The sequence below is a fragment of the Bidens hawaiensis genome, unplaced genomic scaffold, assembly GCF_021521415.1.
Source record: "Bidens hawaiensis isolate Kalapana, Puna unplaced genomic scaffold, B.hawaiensis_p1.1 tig00010538_1, whole genome shotgun sequence".
In the NCBI taxonomy this organism is placed as follows: Eukaryota; Viridiplantae; Streptophyta; class Magnoliopsida; order Asterales; family Asteraceae; genus Bidens; species Bidens hawaiensis.
Genome location: NW_027491803.1, coordinates 757,107 through 775,834, shown reverse-complemented (window position 1 = coordinate 775,834; position 18,728 = coordinate 757,107).

Sequence of the window (18,728 nt, the reverse complement as noted above, 5' to 3'; positions counted from 1 at the left end):
AATGTCGCCCAAAAGCTACCCACCAAAAACATAATTAAATTATCCTAAATCATAACAAACTTAAATGACTTTGCTCCACATAATTTAACACTCGAAAACACAAAATCACAAATAATAATCTTTGATTTGAGTAAGTGTACCGTAATAAGCATGGTAGGAGAACTGCACGGACCCTTGAATTGCACACAATGTACCTAGATCTTCAAACGGTAGCAATTAGCAAACCCAGATCCTCAATTCCCCCAATACATTATTCAATTTCCAAAAAAAAAAACCATAATTCAAGTTTCATACAGTAAACAGGGTCAGAAGTGATGTAATGGAGAAAAACTTGGGGATTATGTGCATTTGCAGAAGAACAAAGAATCGACAATTCAATTATGAATGAAATTGATATCAAATTTAAGATGAAATAACAGTTTATTTATTTGGATAACTGCCTCACCTCACTTTAAACGTCGACGGTTTCAGTTAGACCTATGATAAATCATAAACGATGTTATGATGTCTTGAATGATTGTTAAGGCTGGTAACGGATGTGTTGAATGATTGTCTTGAGTGCGTAGCCGTGATAGTTGTCAAGAAACTTGCCGGAGGATTATGCTCATTTAATTTTACTGCGTCTCATGTAGAATGTGAAAATGTGCCTATCTCTATTATAATGTAATATAGATAACATTAATCACTATAACTTTTTGTCTATAAAAAACTATCTCATCCACTCTAATATTAAAATATCAAATAAGTTTTGCATCATAAACAGTTTTTATAACATTTAGCTCTTCTCAGTTTTTATTTTCCCTTCAGACATGATATAAAAATTGTCACACCCCGGCGTACGGCCTAGACATGTGACCAACAGTTGGTACCTATTTTGTAAATATATCAGAGTTTAGCGGAAGTGTTTAAAAAGTATTAATATTTTGAGATATTAATTTATTTATAAGCTTTATTTATAATAAAATATTAATATATCTTTTGAAACATTTTGTTAATAAATCTTTATGTTGTAATAATATTTAATTTATTCAAAAAGCTTTTCGGATAATAAATATCCGAGTGTTTTATTTATAAACATCGTTTGATTTTACAAATCATATATATAGTTTATAATCTTTTTAATAATTAAAACAAGAGTCATCTCTACCTTGCGAACATCCACTTCAAGAATGGCTCCAATTCTTGATACTTTACTTTTCCTGAAATGTTAAAAAATACGTCAGCGATATGCTGGTGAATACGCTGACGCTAAAAATATTTTCTTTTACTTTACTACCCCTCGAGGGTTACGCAAGCTTCAGCCCATCTTGGCTTAGGAATAATAAAGTTATAATACAATTTACAAACTCAAGTCTCTACCTAAGTACCCCAGCAAACACCGCAGCGTTCGACTTAGTTAAGTACTGTTCGTATACACATGGTCGTGCTCCCCGCAGGAAAGTATACTACGACCAGGTGTGGTGCGATGCGCACACCACGTAATAACACATATGTAAGAATCCAGACAAACGTACACGACAGCCTGAGGGATAGGCTTTTACTTTTGTTTATAACTGTTTTAGAGACACGTAGTCCCATGTAAAACTTTTTCACATACCATGTTAGACTTATTTTAAAATCAGTTGTAAAGTTTAGGGCGTATTCACCTTTACGATTTGGATCGGCTTCAATACACCGCCCGAGGTTCCTTCCCGTTACTATCTCGCACCTATAGTACGAGTATAGCCTTTTTTTTGGATCAGCTTCAATACACTGTCCGAGGGTCTTTCCCTCTTCTTTGTTATCTCGCACCTATAGTACGAGTATAACTTTTTGTTAGTCGGATATACAATCCGGCTTAAGACCTCTAGTCTCTTTTATAAAATCTTTACCTCGATTTTAATTTCTTTATGAACCTTTAGTTCAAAACATCTTTTCTTTATTTTTAAACTTTTAGTTTAAAATATTATTTATTTCCTTCCCTTTTCAAGTTAAAACTCTTTCTTTTTAACTTATTTCTTTCACAAGATAAACCTCTAGTTTAACTTCTTTTCTTTTTCTTAAACTCTACGTTTCTTCTTCATTAAGAAACATATATTTTTCTTTTACTTATTATTTAAGAATAATAAACTTAAATAATATTATCAACTATAAATATGTTTGAACTATAGTCCAAATCATATATCTCTTATTCTTTAGCTCGATATGTTTTCCTTTCTAAAATATACGTTTCCAAAACGTATACTTATATATATATATATATATATATATATATATATATATGTATATCATTTATATAAATAATATAAACAATATATGTATTTTCATTTACTTAATATATCTTTAAATAATATCTTTATCTTTATTTAATAAATATTATATTATTTTATTTGTTTCTTCATTATTTCTCTCTTTATTATAACAATCATATATCATTTTTATCTTTATACTTTCTTTGTTTTATTTTCTTTTTTTTTTCAAGGTATTGACTATACCCTTGACTATGGTCTAAGCATTTATTATTTTATTAATATTTTAATCGGGCATTATGCCTACCTTGTTTGCTTATTAATTTCTAAACTCACGGGCAGCCCTTCGACATTGGCACGCATATCGAGAATCTTGATCAGCACCTCCTTTGCACGCAAATCAAGGCACACCGGTATTCAAGTCTCGTCGGCACGCATTTCGAGGCAGGTTTTCGGGTCATCTTGGGTCGGTACATACTTCGAGCCGGAACGTCGGGTCGTACCGGGTCGGCACGTACTTCGAGGTAAAATGTCGGAGTTTTATGGTCACGAAAAACGAGGTGGTCGGTACACGTTTATCGAGTTATTTTTAGAGAGATGTTATAGAGAGAAAGAGTGTGTGAAAATTGGTGAGAAAAATGAGAAGCCATAACTTGCTATTTATAAACAATTTCTGGAAACCCGTCGCGATACGCGATGTGCCTAGACATAGCCGTCGCGTTTCGCGACGTAGCTATGATGAGTCACACCGTAGGCTAGCCACGTGGTGAAAGCGGTGCCACGTGGTGACACGTGGCGGTCTTTATGCCACATGGTGACACGTGGCAGGACACGTGTCACCTTGTCGTGACTTTATGCCACGTGATCGTGTCAGACCTCGTCATCGCGATACGCGATGATGTTTGGTCTACGGCCATCGCGTATCGCGATCGGGCCTAGGGACAAATTTTTCATTTTTGATTTTTAAGTTTAAAATTTTGTCATTTTTGGTCCTTTATCTTTTTGAACTTGGTAATTTTGACCCGTTATTTTCGTGATGTTACATCCTCCCCACCTTAAAATAAATCTCGTCCTCGAGATTGCTTCTTTCTAGAACGAGTGGGGGTATTTCTTTTTCACTTCGGATTCGAGTTTCCAAGTATACTCGGGGCCTCTTCATGAGTCCCACTTTACTTTCACAATCTTCAATGTTCTTCTTTTTACTTTCTTTGTTTTTGAATCTTTGATTTCGAATTGGTTGTTCTAAATATTAAATTTTTTTATTTATTTTTATATCTTTTAAAATGTATCGATAAAGATTCATTGGCTAGACATTTATACAGATTAGAGATGTGGAATACATTTTGTATTCTTTTCGTTTCTTCGATTAATTGCAGACGGTATACTATAGTACCGATTCGCTCGAGTAAGTTTTCTTTTCTTACCGAAGCGAATAATGTCTTTCTAAGGCAAAATTTTAATTAACATCTTATTGCATATATTATTTTTTCTAATGGTTTTATGATGGACGTATAGCTCTTTTGGAAATCTTACGCCACTTGAATCGTTCATAGATTTGTAATACTTTATTCGTCGTTTTCGTGGACTACTTCAGGTCTAGACATTCGGTTATCTCTCATTTCAGACCAATACACGGATGTTTGGCTTATATTCGTATAACGTCTCATAAGGTGCGGCTCGAATGTTTGTAATTATTATTTGAGAATTCTATTAGGGGAAAATAATTATCCAACTTCCACTTAAATCTTTTATACTTGCGCGGTGCATAACCTCGTACGTTTGGATTATTCTTTTCACTTTGCCCATCTATTTGGGGACGATAGATAATGTTAAAGTTCAATCGAGTTCTTAACGTTTGTTGGAAAGTATTCCTTAAATGGGATGTAATTAAACTGTCTTGATTGGAGATTATGAATAGTGGCACATCGTGTAGAGACGCGATGTTGTTCACATAATTTCATGCTAATCTATCCATTGAGTACGAATAGTTTATTGAAAGAAAGATGGGTAAACTTTGTTAGTCTATCAACAATAACCTTTCTTGTCATGGATTCTTGGAAATTTTCGTAATACAGTTCATAGTTATCTTTACTCATTTCTTCATGGGGAGTTTGGGTTGTTTTAAAGTAATCCAAAGGTTTCTTGTGCTTGATTTTGACTTGTAAATGAATTTGATCTTTCATTATATACGAAGTGATAAATTGTTCATGTTCTTCTATTAATAATTCGATCTACGGCTTGTGGTATGTTTTATATCCTTTTGAGTGCATTTTGTACTTGTGAGCTTTGTTCATTATCGTTTCGTATAGCTTTTCCATTATCGGTATCAAATTTTGGTTTTTGAGTATAAGGATTTCGTCATTTCTCTTAACTTACAATTTGATTGTGCCATAATCTTTCGCTTTGGAAATTTGATTTTTACTCTTTGAGGTTTCTTGGTTTCGCTTTGTTTAAGTTCATTTAGAGTTTTGAATCTCTAAAACTCAAATGCTCTAATTTTACAAATCTTCCGGCTCAATGGTTTTATCATTAGCATCTATTTGAATCTACTATCTTAGATGTTCTAATGCTATACCATCTTGTTTTACATTTATGCAATATTCTTTGTAAATACATTTCCGTAATTTGATAAGGAATAGATAAACTCCTTCTATAGTTATCTTGTTTGACTTTTTACTAATACTTCTGAGTGTTGTAGTATATCTCTTTTGTTAATTTATGCCTTGGGATGATATAGTAAGTTTATAATTTAGAATGTCGCAAGTAATTGGAAATCGCTAAACACAGTGGCCAATTGTGTTTAATTATTTACCTTACCTTCAGTATTCTAAATATTAACTAGATATTTCTCGTATTCTATCAAATCTCTTTTGCATAAATCTTCATGACATTCTATCATTTTTAACTTACTCATTCTTGATAGCTTTCAAGATTTTCATACTTATTTTACGTAATCCCTTGCTTCATGATTTTGACGGATTCTTTCCGTTTATTTCCTTTGAACTTTTAAAGTTTGGATAAGTGATTTTATTTGAATAGACATGCTTTGTTTAATTCATCATTCGTTTTAGTTCATCTTTCTATAGACGATGATTTATTAACATACTTTCTGGTATTTTGAAAATTTTACTATCTCTTTTCTTTTGCATATAAGCATTCTTATGTAGAGTTGCTAATATTTTTCTTTATATACATTATGGATTTAAATACCCTCTTTTGATTACAAAATTTATCGTTTTATAAAAAGATTACCAACAGTTTAAAAGAGTTAGCTAACTATTAGTTATTTACAAGAGTTAACGTTCCTTTGACCTACTCTTATCTTTGTTTGATTGTTTTGATATTACTTCATGCCTTCGTTGTGAGCGTTCCAACGTTCTTCTTTTCATCTTTGCTCTTTCTTGTTTTATTTTTCCGAATATTCATTCTTGAAATTTTATTACTTTTGGCTATCATCATAGTTTCGGAGGTTGTTTGTGGTGCATGAAATTTTTCTACCCTTTTTGTCTCTTTTGATAACTCAGATATGTATTTCATCATTTTGTCAAACTCTAAATCATCTAATCCCGGAGTTAATTGACGATATTTAACATTGTATTCTTTGAGATTGTTATTAACGACCTTCTGATCCCATGGCAGGATTTGATCTTGTTTGATTTTTATTAAGTGGGCAAAATTTCTGTAAAATAAGATCTTTAAATTCTTAAATTGTATATCACTTTATTTCCTTTAACTTGAATTAATATACTCTACCACTCAAGAGCTTTATTTTTGAAGATCACCGAATGGCTTGTTCACAGGTAGTATTATTCAAGATTGATTCTTGTTCCTTAAGCCAATTCAAGGTGGATATGATATTTTCATTTCCACGGAATTCTTAAGCTTAAAGGTTTTGTAACTCTTAAAAACATTTTCTGGCTGAGGTTTAGGTTTCTTGTTATTCTTATTCCTTAATTCGTTCTCATTACTAAATTGGTTACAACTTTCTTTTGAAGAATTAGGCTCGCTTTGAGTCCTTTTTCTTTGATTCAAATTTTCTAGGGTCATTGAGAATCTTTGTTATTGGAGCTATAGCTTCATTAATCATCTCCCGAACCTTGTCTCTATATTGGTCATTCATTTCTTCATTTCTCTTACTTCTAACTTCTTTCTACAATAATTCATAGATGTGAAAATCAAAACTTATTTTGGAATACACAAGATTTTCTACTATGAAATTGTTTATTGCTACCAATTGGACGAATGTATCGTCTTATTTCATATTTATAATCCATCTTTACTTATTCATCACGTATGACGATTTTTGTTTCTTTATATCTAATCATTGATTTATTTTACTTGATCATGTTTCAAGTATTTCTCATTTGTTTAGGTTTGTTTTTTTTTTAAAAATTTTCTTTTGCTTCTGTTTGCTGTTCTCAAACATTTTCCCCTTCTTTTTGCTTGCTTTAACCCTTTTACTATTCATATAGTAAACTTTTAGGGCTAAGATAACTTCGTATTCTTCTTCCATTTCTGTCGGAAGTTTCCTTGTTCTTTTATTCGAACCATAGTCAACTATTTCTACATTATAAATTAGGTGTAAAGATTTCTTATCTTATCCGTACTCATTTTCTTATCCCTAATTCTTATATATATATATATATGTATATATATATTATATCATTAAAAATTTTATATTATTAATTTAAGTATTTAAACATTTTACTAAACCTATAAAATTTTATAATAAAAATTTTTATCTATCACTTGATCAAAGCCTAGGTATAACTGAATACCTAATTCGTTAAGATCGATGGCTCTGATACCAACCTGTCACACCCCGGCTTACGGCCTAGGCGTGTGACCAACAGTTGGAACCTGTTTTGTAAATATATCAGAGTTTAGCGGAAGTCTTTAAAAAGTATTAATATTTTGAGATTTTAATTTATTTATAAAGCTTTATTTATAATAAAATATTAATATATCTTTTGAAACATTTTATTAATAAATCTTTATGTTGTAATAATATTTATTTTATTCAAAAAGCTTTTCGGATAATAAATATCCGAGTGTTTTATTTATAAACTTCGTTTGATTTTACAAATCATATATATAGTTTATAATCTTTTTAATAATTAAAAAAAGAGTCATCTCTACCTTGCGAACATCCACTTCATGAATGGCTCCAATTCTTGATACTTTATTTTTCCTGAAATGTTAGAAAATACGTAAGCGATATGCTGATGAATACGCTAACACTAAAAATATTTTCTTTTACTTTATTACCCCTCAAGAGTTATGCAAGCCTCGGCCCATCTTGGCTTAGGAATTATAAAGTTATAATACAATTTACAAACTCAAGTCTCTACCTAAGTACCCCAGCAAACACCGCAGCGTTCGACTTAGTTAAGTACCGTTCGTATACACATGGCCGTGCTCCCCGCAGGAAAGCGTACTACGACCAGGTGTGGTGCGATGCGCACACCGCGTACTACCACATATGTAAGGATCCAGAAAAACGTACACGACAGCCTGAGGGATAGGCTTTTACTTTTGTTTATAAATATTTTAGAGACACGTAGTACCATGTAAACCTTTTTCACATAACATGTTTGACTTATTTTAAAATCAGCTGTAAAGTTTGGGGCGTATTCACCTTTTCGATTTGGATCGGCTTCAATACACCATCCGAGGGTCTTTCCCGTTACTATCTCGCACCTATAGTACGAGTATAGCCTTTTCTTTTGGATCAGCTTCAATACAATGTCCGAGGGTTTTTCCCTCTTCTTTGTTATCTCGCACCTATAGTACGAGTATAACGTTTTGTTAGTCGGATATACAATCCGGCTTAAGACCTCTAGTCTCTTTTGTAAAATCTTTACCTCGATTTTAATTTCTTTATGAACCTTTAGTTCAAAGCATCTTTTCTTTATTTTTAAACTTTTAGTTTAAAATATTATTTCTTTCCTTCCTTTTTCAAGTTAAAACTCTTTCTTTTTAACTTATTTCTTTCACAAGATAAACCTCTAGTTTAACTTGTTTTCTTTTTCTTAAACTCTACGTTTCTTCTTCATTAAGAAACATATATTTTTCTTTTACTTATTATTTAAGAATAATAAACTTAAATAATATTATCAACTATAAATATGTTTGAACCTATAGTCCAAATCATATATCTCTTATTCTTTAGCTCGATATGTTTTCCTTTCTAAAATAAACGTTTCCAAAACGTATATATATATGTATATATCATTTATATAAACAATATATACAATATATGTATTTTCATTTACTTAATATATCTTTAAATAATATATTTATCTTTATTTAATAAAGATTATATTATTTTATTTATTTCTTCATTGTTTCTCTCTTTATTATAACAATCATATATTATCTTTATTTTTATACTCTCTTTGCTTTATTTTCTTTTTGTTTATTTTCGAGCTATTGACTATACCCTTGACTAGGGTCTAACCCTTTATTATTTTATTAATATTTTATTCGGGCCCTTGTTTGGCTTATTAATTTCTAAACTCACGGGCAACACTTCGACATTGGCACGTATATCGAGGCACACCTGTCTTCAGTCGAGGCACACCTGTCTTCAAGTCTCGTCGGCACGCATTTCGAGGAATGTTGTCGGGTCATCTCGGGTCGGTACGTACTTCGAGGCGGAACGCCGGGTCGTACTGGGTCGGCATGTACTTCGAGGTAGAATGTCGGAGTTTTATGGTCACTGTAACACCCCGCAACCGCAGCGGAAACGTAAACGGGATGCAACAGACACCTCTGATATCAACGCCTTTCAACGCCTCACGTTGAGCGACTCGAATCAGGTCCGAAAGATTAGACTGGATTATCATCCCCAGTGCTCGCACTCGCAATGGCTTAACCCGATGTTTCCTACTCAAGGCATCGGCTACAACGTTAGCCTTGCCGGGGTGATAACGGATGTCACAGTCATAATCGCTTAACAACTCGACCCATCTTCGTTGCCTCATATTCAGTTCTTTCTGATCGAATATGTGCTGCAAACTTTTATGATCGGTGAAGATGGTGCACTTCGTACCGTAGAGATAATGTCTCCAGATTTTAAGTGCGAAGATAACCGCTCCCAGTTCTAAGTCGTGAGTAGTGTAATTTTTCTCGTGTACTTTTAACTGTAAGGGAAGCATAGGCTATAACCTTATTATTCTGCATCAACACGCATCCTAACCCTTTACGCGATGCGTCACAACACGCGACAAAACCATCGTCTCCGTCGGGGAGACTTAAAATCGGCGCTTGGCACAATTTTAATGGTTTCTATCTTATTTGGATCTTTGTGAAATCCTTGTTGCTTTACAACATGACCAAGGGATTATGCCTTCTTTATTCAAAATCACATTTCGAAAACTTCGCGTATAGCTCCTCTTGCTTTAACACTTCCACAATTTTCTTAACCGTCGTTCGTGCTCTTCTTTACGTTGCAAATATATCAAAATATCATCAATGAATGCTATGACAAATTTGTCAAAATAAAGTTTATAGACTCGGTTCATGAGGTCCATGAACACTGCCGGCGCATTTGTTAGCCCGAGAGGCATAACTAAGAATTCATAATGGCCGTAACGAGTCCGAAACGTTGTTGTTGCAACGTCCTCCTCTTGGATTTTTTTTTTCATTTGGTGATAACTATATCTAGATCAATTTTCTAAAATAAATCGCCCCTTGCAGTTGGTTAAACAGATCATTCACTTCGAGGAAGTGAATACCTATTCTTGATCGTCACTTTATTCAATTCTCCCTAATCAATACATATCCTAACACTTCCGTCCTTCATTTTGCAAATAACACTGGTGCACCCCATGGTGATTAACTAGGTCGTATAAAACCTTTATCCAATAATTCTTGCATTTCAGTTGGTGCAAGTCGGTAAGATGCTTTAGCAACAGGGCCAGCTTGAGGTATTAAATCGATTCTGAATTCGACCTGTCGGGTTGGCGGTAATCCAGGAAGTTCTTCTGGGAAAACTTCTGGATATTTGTGTACCACCGGGATATCTTCTATATGTTTTCTTTTAAATACTTTGGCAATCGCGTTTGTTAAATACACCACGTCTTCTTGTCGTAAATATTATACATCTCAAGATGAGATTAGAGTGGTAACATAATACCGTACACTTTTCTCTGTATCAAATCGCTTCATCGTCCGAATGAGATCTTCTAATCATCTTCTTTTCATATTTGATTTCAGCTTCATGTTGAGTTAGCCAATCCATGCTAACTATTACGTCAAAACTTCTTTACTTTACTGGTCGTAGGTCAATAAGGAAAGGTTAATCGTTCAGAATAATAGGACAATTCCGAACAATTTAGTTAACCATTAGGGATTTACCGTTAGGGATTCTACAGTATAGGGTTCAATAGTTTCACTAATCGGTATCCTTCCAAAGGGTAGGAGATTAACAGGAATTAACTACTATCGACGACCGTAAAAATATCACTGGTGCCTATTGATTTGAAACTACAACATACTTAACACCACCTTTGGATTATGACGTGCTTCATTCGAATTACTCCCATAAGTACGGCTCCTTGCTTGATCAGAGGTTGATGCTTGTCATGAGGTTCGTCTTCCAACGACACCTTGGTTCAACTTGGGCAATTTCTCTTGAAACGTTTTGTACTGCCGCATTCATATCAAGTACAACTGTTTGGCATAATCTGATTTCTTTGGATGGATTGTTATTGAAGTTGTTGGGTTCGGAGTGGTTGTACAAGAATGGGTTGGGGTTGCCGGTTCACGTGGCTTCAATTGGTTCCACAATTGGGGCATTACGTCCATCTTTACCACACCTGTGGTCTACTATCACTCGACATTCTTCTTCCTGCCGATAACCATATTTTCCACATTTAGGGAAGGACCCTTTATGCGGTTCATGTTTTCACACCAGAACTAGTCTTAGTATAATTCTGGGTTGTAGGACATACCTACTTATTCAAAAGCCTATCTTGCACTATACCGTTATCATTTCTCTTCTTTAACACTCGACGTCTCACCTAACGTCCTTCCAGTCCGCTTCCCATAGAGTCAAATATATCAATGCTGGCTTGTGACACAACCCTTCCAAAGGTTGTATATCTTACAGGATTGACTATACTCCTTATCGATGGAGTTAGTCCCCAATATAGTGCTCACTTCGCTTAGTTTCTGGAGTAATTAGCCATGTTACCAGACATGACAATTCCTTCAAACGGTTAGCGTGTTCTAAGTGATCAGCACACAACATTTCTATCTTTCATAGCTCAGTTTCCAATCTCTGAGTTTAATTACTCGAAATAAAGTGCTCTAGCACAAGAATTTTTAAATCCTGACCATATCATCTGAGCAATAATTTTCTAACTATAATTTTGTACCATCGTGTTCCATCACGATACAACATAATCTACCAACATATCTGTAGCATAATTCACTACACAATGTTCTATCCTCTTACCAATATCCTTAACCATTTCGATCTTTTCTATCCCCTCGCTAATCTATTCCTCTCTTTACCATCAGTAAACTATTAATAATTTCCTTAACACAACCAACAAACATATCCTTCATTCCGGATCTAATTCATTACGACTACTATTCATGTTTAGTTTATAACTAATACTTGTAGTCATAATAGTATCCGGTGGGACATTATCACTCTTAGTAATACCACTAAGAATTGAAATATTCATATTCATGTGATTGCTCGATCTATAATTCTGCGATCACATTCGCATCAACACTAGCAGTGATCTGTGATACGACATTCGGTATCATCATCTGCTATCTTTGAGCAATCAACTGAATCATATCAATCTCCATCATTGGAGTTACTCTTTTTATGTCATTCTGCCGTACTCATCCCGTACGCAGTAATCAATACTAATCTCACCGTATAACTCGTTACCAGTTCAATCATAACAGCAGGTATACATACACACCGAATATTATCATACATATTACACACACCAGTATCTAGTATATATGTCCCACAAGTATAATAACATATGGACTTAACCTGACGTCGGTTAACGTTTAAATATGTTTCATAACCCTTGTCACCAACCGACATATAGATCTTTCTCAACAAAGATTAATGTTTAATATACTTGATTTCAATATCCTTCTGCATGTCAGCATAACCGACACATGCTCACCGTGAGCACCAAACGATTACGTACCACGGAGTTATAATATCCGTGTCCATTCGTATATTCGGCATACACGGTATACCACCTACGAACGAACAACCAACTATGCTATAATGATTCCAACACCTCTTTGTGTATGGGTAATCATTTTATTCGAGTATACATGGGTATAAGCCTCTAACAGATGTAAGGATAACATAGGGAGTTGCAAGATTCAAGGTAATCGCGCAACATGGGTTGCCTTCAAATATTATCAATTATTATGATGGGAAACTCTATCGCTTGCTCAGTTAATGTCCTCCGGCTTTCTAGGTTCGCTAAAATTGGTAATTCTCGACCTGGAGGTGGTATGACTCATATGTTCGAGAGTGAGAAATACATATATATATTTCTATATATTATTTTTATCTGCTCATTTATTATCAAATTTATTATTATTATTATTTATTTATTTATTTTCCTTAATGGAATAAGAATGGGTTCAGGTATAGGTCCGTCCGTACGTGAGGGTCGACGGTTCGGGTGAACATAGAGGGTTATTAGGATATACGGTACCAGTGTTGGTAGGGTAAGGGATTTATCAATTTTGGTTGGGAGTGACGGTTACTAGATAATTCCGGTTAATGTCAAACGGGAGATCTAACTTGGTGCTATCATAACTATGGCCCGATAAGTCAGACTTATCATTAACCGATGCTCTAGAAATTTCAGCATCCTCGGTACTTTATTATTTTATCCCCCGGTTCCTTATCCGGGTCCTATTTCTCAATACATGTACCCACAAGATATGTACATACATATATATATACACATTAGCACGCATAAATAATATTATATACTTTACACATATGTTGCCATTTTTACCTATTAATGTACCCCGTGACTTCCCCTGAATTCCCTCGTGCGGACAAGTTTGTTATTATGTTCCGGACCATAATAACTCACTTGTTCATCCAAGTTCATCCAGATCTCGTCACTATAATTTATTAGTTGATATTCAGATCCTATAATACTTGAGCTACTGGTTATATTTTAGGTATCTTTTAAAGACATCCTAATTCTTTATAACCAATGGCTCTGATACCAAGTTCTGTAACACCCCGCAACCGCAGCGGAAACGTAAACGGGATACAACAGACACCTCTGATATCAACCACATTGCTTATAAAGAAAACTGAATGCATTAATATACTTCAAATTACATTATCTTGTATTCCATTACCGTCTAGGTGATACACACATCATACAATACGAAACATAATTCTATTTATTATAATGTATCCTAACATCCCGCACGCAAATCTTACACACATCAAGCACTTAGCACATAAGCAATCACTTCATCTTAGTTGTACCTGAAAAACATATGAGAAAACGGGTCAACTACGAATAGTTGGTGAGTTTCACAATTTGAGTAAACCATGATAAATCCATATCAAAATATAATATTATCTGGGGACACTGTTAACCCAGTACTGTACTCATTCCAGGGGCAATGTTAACCCAGAATTACGATGTAATTATGCTGAGCCCACAAGTGAAACCTCTGACTATCACACACAACCCCCGTGGCATATCCCCCGCCCACGGGCCCGTGGCATATCCCCCGCCCACGGAACTGCCCCAAACCACTATGTCTAACATTACATAGCAAAATAAATAACAACAAAATAGACATGTGCAACTGGCTGGGAAACATCAGCAAATCCATGCCGGACCAGTTGGGTTTGTCAAACCAATAGTACTATCAACACTCTACCGGCTTTCAGTTAATCACTCGTGTTCCGGGGCCTTAGAATGTTAGCAACTCAGACAATTACCATCTTAGTACATTTCCGTACGATTCCCGTACAATAAAATATATATAAATCCACGCAAGTCCATGCGTTCAGTATGTATTTAAACATTTCAGTAATAACATGCTTCCGCCCCGAGAAACTATTTAAAAACAATTCAGAAAAAGGGGCTCGTGAAACTCACCTTAGCACATGCAAGCAGGAAACAACAATCATTATCAGTTAACACGTCCAATCTGTAATATGATCTCTACGATCGTTACTATACACTCATTATTATTATAACTTTAACCAAGTTAACCGGTACATCTGGGGACACTGTTAACCCAGCACTGTACCCGTTCTGGGGGCAAGGTTAACCCAGAAACACTTCTCCGGACTCAGATTGTGATATAGTTTAGAGTTCCATGGTCACAATTACTATTAGTCGTTTTTCTCGTTTTGCGTGCCTAGCACGGTTATCCGTTTTTACGTTTCAAAAATGAGTTTTGTCACACACGACCCGAAAGTAGTTGTTGACTGATAATTTAATTAGAGATGTGAAATTATAGCTCGGTTTAGACGCCCCGATTGGCCGCGGGACCCGTTTCCGTCTTTAGCGTACTGGAAACTGTTAAATCGGACAAAAATTACTCAAACCATCCGAATTATTTTCGGATGATTTATTTTTACTTGTTTAACTCATTTATATGAAAATAGTCCATTTTTAGGGTTTTTATACACCAGTCAGCTCGTTTAAGCGAGCTTTACCGGTTTACGCGTTTTAACTTTAAAAGTTTGATAATTAGCACAAATAATTATCCGTTTAATCTCGGATCTTGAAATTTTGCACAAACCACTTTTTGACAGTGGGGAATTTAATAAAAATATTTCCAGAATTAATTTTTATATTTAAAATTTATTTATCTATTTTTAAACACCATTTAAACACTAAATATGTCGTAAATACCAAACGATCTTAGAAAAATCCCAAATTTCTCCTGGATGTCCCCTGCCATCCACATAGTCCCCTGTAATTTTTCCAGAACCAAAATCTTCTTTTACATGCCATTTTCACTAAAACCGAGCTAGAAAACCCTAGAACTCGTTTAACCAAAAAGCCTACTTAGACTTCTTCAACTGACCTCAAATTTTGTGTGTAACTTATACATGATATAAAAAGCTTATCTGCAATTTTCCAGAATTTTTCATGATATTTAACTATTTTTCACCATTTTTAGCCAAAATCGAGCATTAAATTCACCAAATATTCATCCTTTATCCAAAAATTACCAAAATTTCACAGAACTCTTATTTTCATGTGTAGAACATCCCTGTAAAATTTCATGACCTAACTCTAAACACTTCACAATCTGTCCAAATCTCCAAAACCGAACATAAACCGAATATACCTTTCGTTTTCCGCCACTACAAGCTACAAACTCGTCTTTCCGCCTTATCTACCACTAAATACAGAACCTACAACCAACATACCACAATACCAAGCAAGTTACACTCACGATCAAGCCTCTTACACTATAGTTTCGGTTATTGCTTTAAAAACAAAGATTTAACCGTAAAAATCCGTTTTTGGTCCGTTTAACTCCTTTCTTGAACCAAGATCCCTTGTATAACTCGTATACATCACTTGATCATGCAAGAATCGGTTTTCATCTTTGAAACCTCATTTTCTTGCAAATAAACTCAAGAAACGAAGATGAACACGTAAATAATTCGGTTTTTACCTCGGTTTTCTTGCTAAAAACTCGGGTTTTTAGATGATGAAGTGGAGAGAATTGATGATCTTGAGTGTTTTGATGTAAAAAAAAGAAATGAAAGCCAAGGGGGTAACACCCCATTCCGATCGGTCTATGTGGGGGGTGGGGTGGGACCCACCTCTCCATTCCTATCCACACATTTGGATTCTCGTAATCCGGATAATGTTTTGGATAATCTGGTTCAGTTCGTTTTTCGGTTAAATGTTTAATTCGGCTTAAAACGAGGCTAAAACGGTCGTTTTTCGGCTAAAAAATGAAATTTATATAAAACCGATTTAAAAATTTTATAAACTTAAACCATGACATTTATTAGCTTGAAACATCATATTATTAATAATTGCGCATCTTTTTCGGCTTGATCGATCGTCTCTTGTTTGGTTTGGTATTAAAGGTTTCGTTTAATGTACCGACGTACCATTAAATCGAAATTCTTTTTTTGTGCCGTACTTTACTTATCCCGAAGCATTAATGCTTCGTAACATCACTAAATATTATAGATATCGTCTATAATTGAACCCTCGATTCGTTCGGGTTTCAATAATTATCGATCGATTAATCGCATATTCAATGCGGTGAATTATATATTCACGTACAATCAATACAATGAACCATGTATTCTCGTATAATTACCATGTAACTCATGTACCCGACATTAAATATGACGTAACTATCGTCTACCGGTTAGGGTATCCCTGGTTTCGTCGGAATCGTTACAGTCACGAAAAACAAGGTGGTCGGTACACGTTTATCGAGGTATTTTTAAAGAGATGTTAGAGAGAGAAAGAGTGTGTGAAAAATGAAAAGCCATAACTTACTATTTATAGACAATTTCTGAAGACCAGTCGCGATACGTGATGGGCCTAGACATAGCTGTCGCGTATCGCGACGTAGCTATAATGAGTCACGCCGTAGGCTAGCCACGTGGTGACACGTGGCGGACTTTATGCCACATGGTGACACGTGGCAGGACACGTGTCACCTTGTTGTGACTTTATGCCACGTGGTGACACATGGCAGGACACGTGTCACCGTGTCAGACCTCGTCATCACGATACGCAATGACGTTTGGTCTACGTCCGTCGCGTATCGCAATCGGGCCTGGTGACAAATTTTTCATTTTTGATTTTTAAGTTTAAAATTTTGTCATTTTTTGTCCTTTATCTTTTTGAATTTGGTATTTTTGACCCGTTATTTTCGTGATGTTACAAAAATCCTCTCTCTTCTTTCTAATAGCAATCATTCTATTGACAACTAGAGCATAACAAATGGGATATGTCAAGCATAACGTCTCTTTTGATATAAACTTATCTAAATAAATGTTTTCACTAGAGTTATTCTAGATTTAGTTTTTTCTAAAACTAATCAAAATAACTCCTAAGATGTATGTCTTCTAAATTCTAAGTTTCTAAGTATAGGGTTAAATGGTGTCTCTGAATACATCATAACGTACAATACCGTGACACATAAAATTAATGGCTTAAAAATGGAAACGAGTACACTTTTTCAATGCATTACATACTAAATTTTTCACTGATACAATTTTATGCCTTAATAATCAACTATAACACTCTGAAGTACCAAAAGAAAATGAGTGTGTTGATCAGCAACATATATACAAGAAAAGAATCTGGCACTGGAAAAAAAGATATTATTCATCTCACTACCACTAAAACCAAAAAGAGAATAATTCTAAAGTCCATAGACAAAATAAAAGTAGAATCTGGCACTAGAAAATAAGATGTTATTCATCTCACTACCACTAAAACCAAAGAGAGAATATTTATAAGGTTTATAGACAAAATACAAGTATTACATTCAGCTTTAAGTTTTCCAATGAGGAGTCTCGCTACATAATGTACCACTAAACCAAGCATAAGCAACAAGACTATCCATAATTCAAAAGAAAATCTGGATAAAATAGGTAGTATATTAGTGATATTTAAGTATGATAATCTTAATATTCCAATTAACATGTGATTGGTTGAGTCTAGTTCTATTCATTTCTTTACCAATACTTGATCGCCAAGTCAGCATGTTCATTACATAATCGGGCAACATGTTGTTTCTATCACCCCTCCCCCACTTGTCGCACACTTGTAGCCCAGGGGGTTGGTGTTCCTCGCCCATATCGCTGATTTGTGGGTGTTTGAGATTCCTTTTTTTTACCTTCTTATGACTTATAAAAAAGACATAAGTTACAACCTTGTGACTTATAGAACTTTTCCTTTCACATATTAAACAAACGCAAACACCTTTTTAACTTTTTAGTAAGTTATAAATTATAAAGAGGCAAAAATAAGGAATTCAAACACCCTTTTATACTCCTGTACACATAGACTTGCTCTAATGTTTATAAACTCAATTCAAATGTTTGAATGGCGTAAGCTTTTTTTTTTTTTTTTTGACTAAAAGTTATTCTTTACCTCATTGTGACGAAAGTATTTCAACGAAATTAATTAGGGAAAATTTCTAAAATGGTCTATTTATAAAATTTAATTTCAAATTTGTCCTCTCTAATTCAAGTTTTCAACTTTGTTCATTTGGTATCTTGTCTCCGACGGCATGATAGCGAACACCGACGATGTGTTAGTAAACACATGGTTGACGATGCATTTATGGTGCTAACGTAGGGTTGACGATGCATTTCTGGTGCTAACGTAGGGTTGACGATGCGTTTCTTGTGCAAACGCATGGTAGACGATGCGTTAGGTATTAAAATTGGGTTCAAACCATGTGTTTAGTATTATCAAGATTTGAAAGGCCGGTTAGAGGATAGTGTTGTTAAGCAGA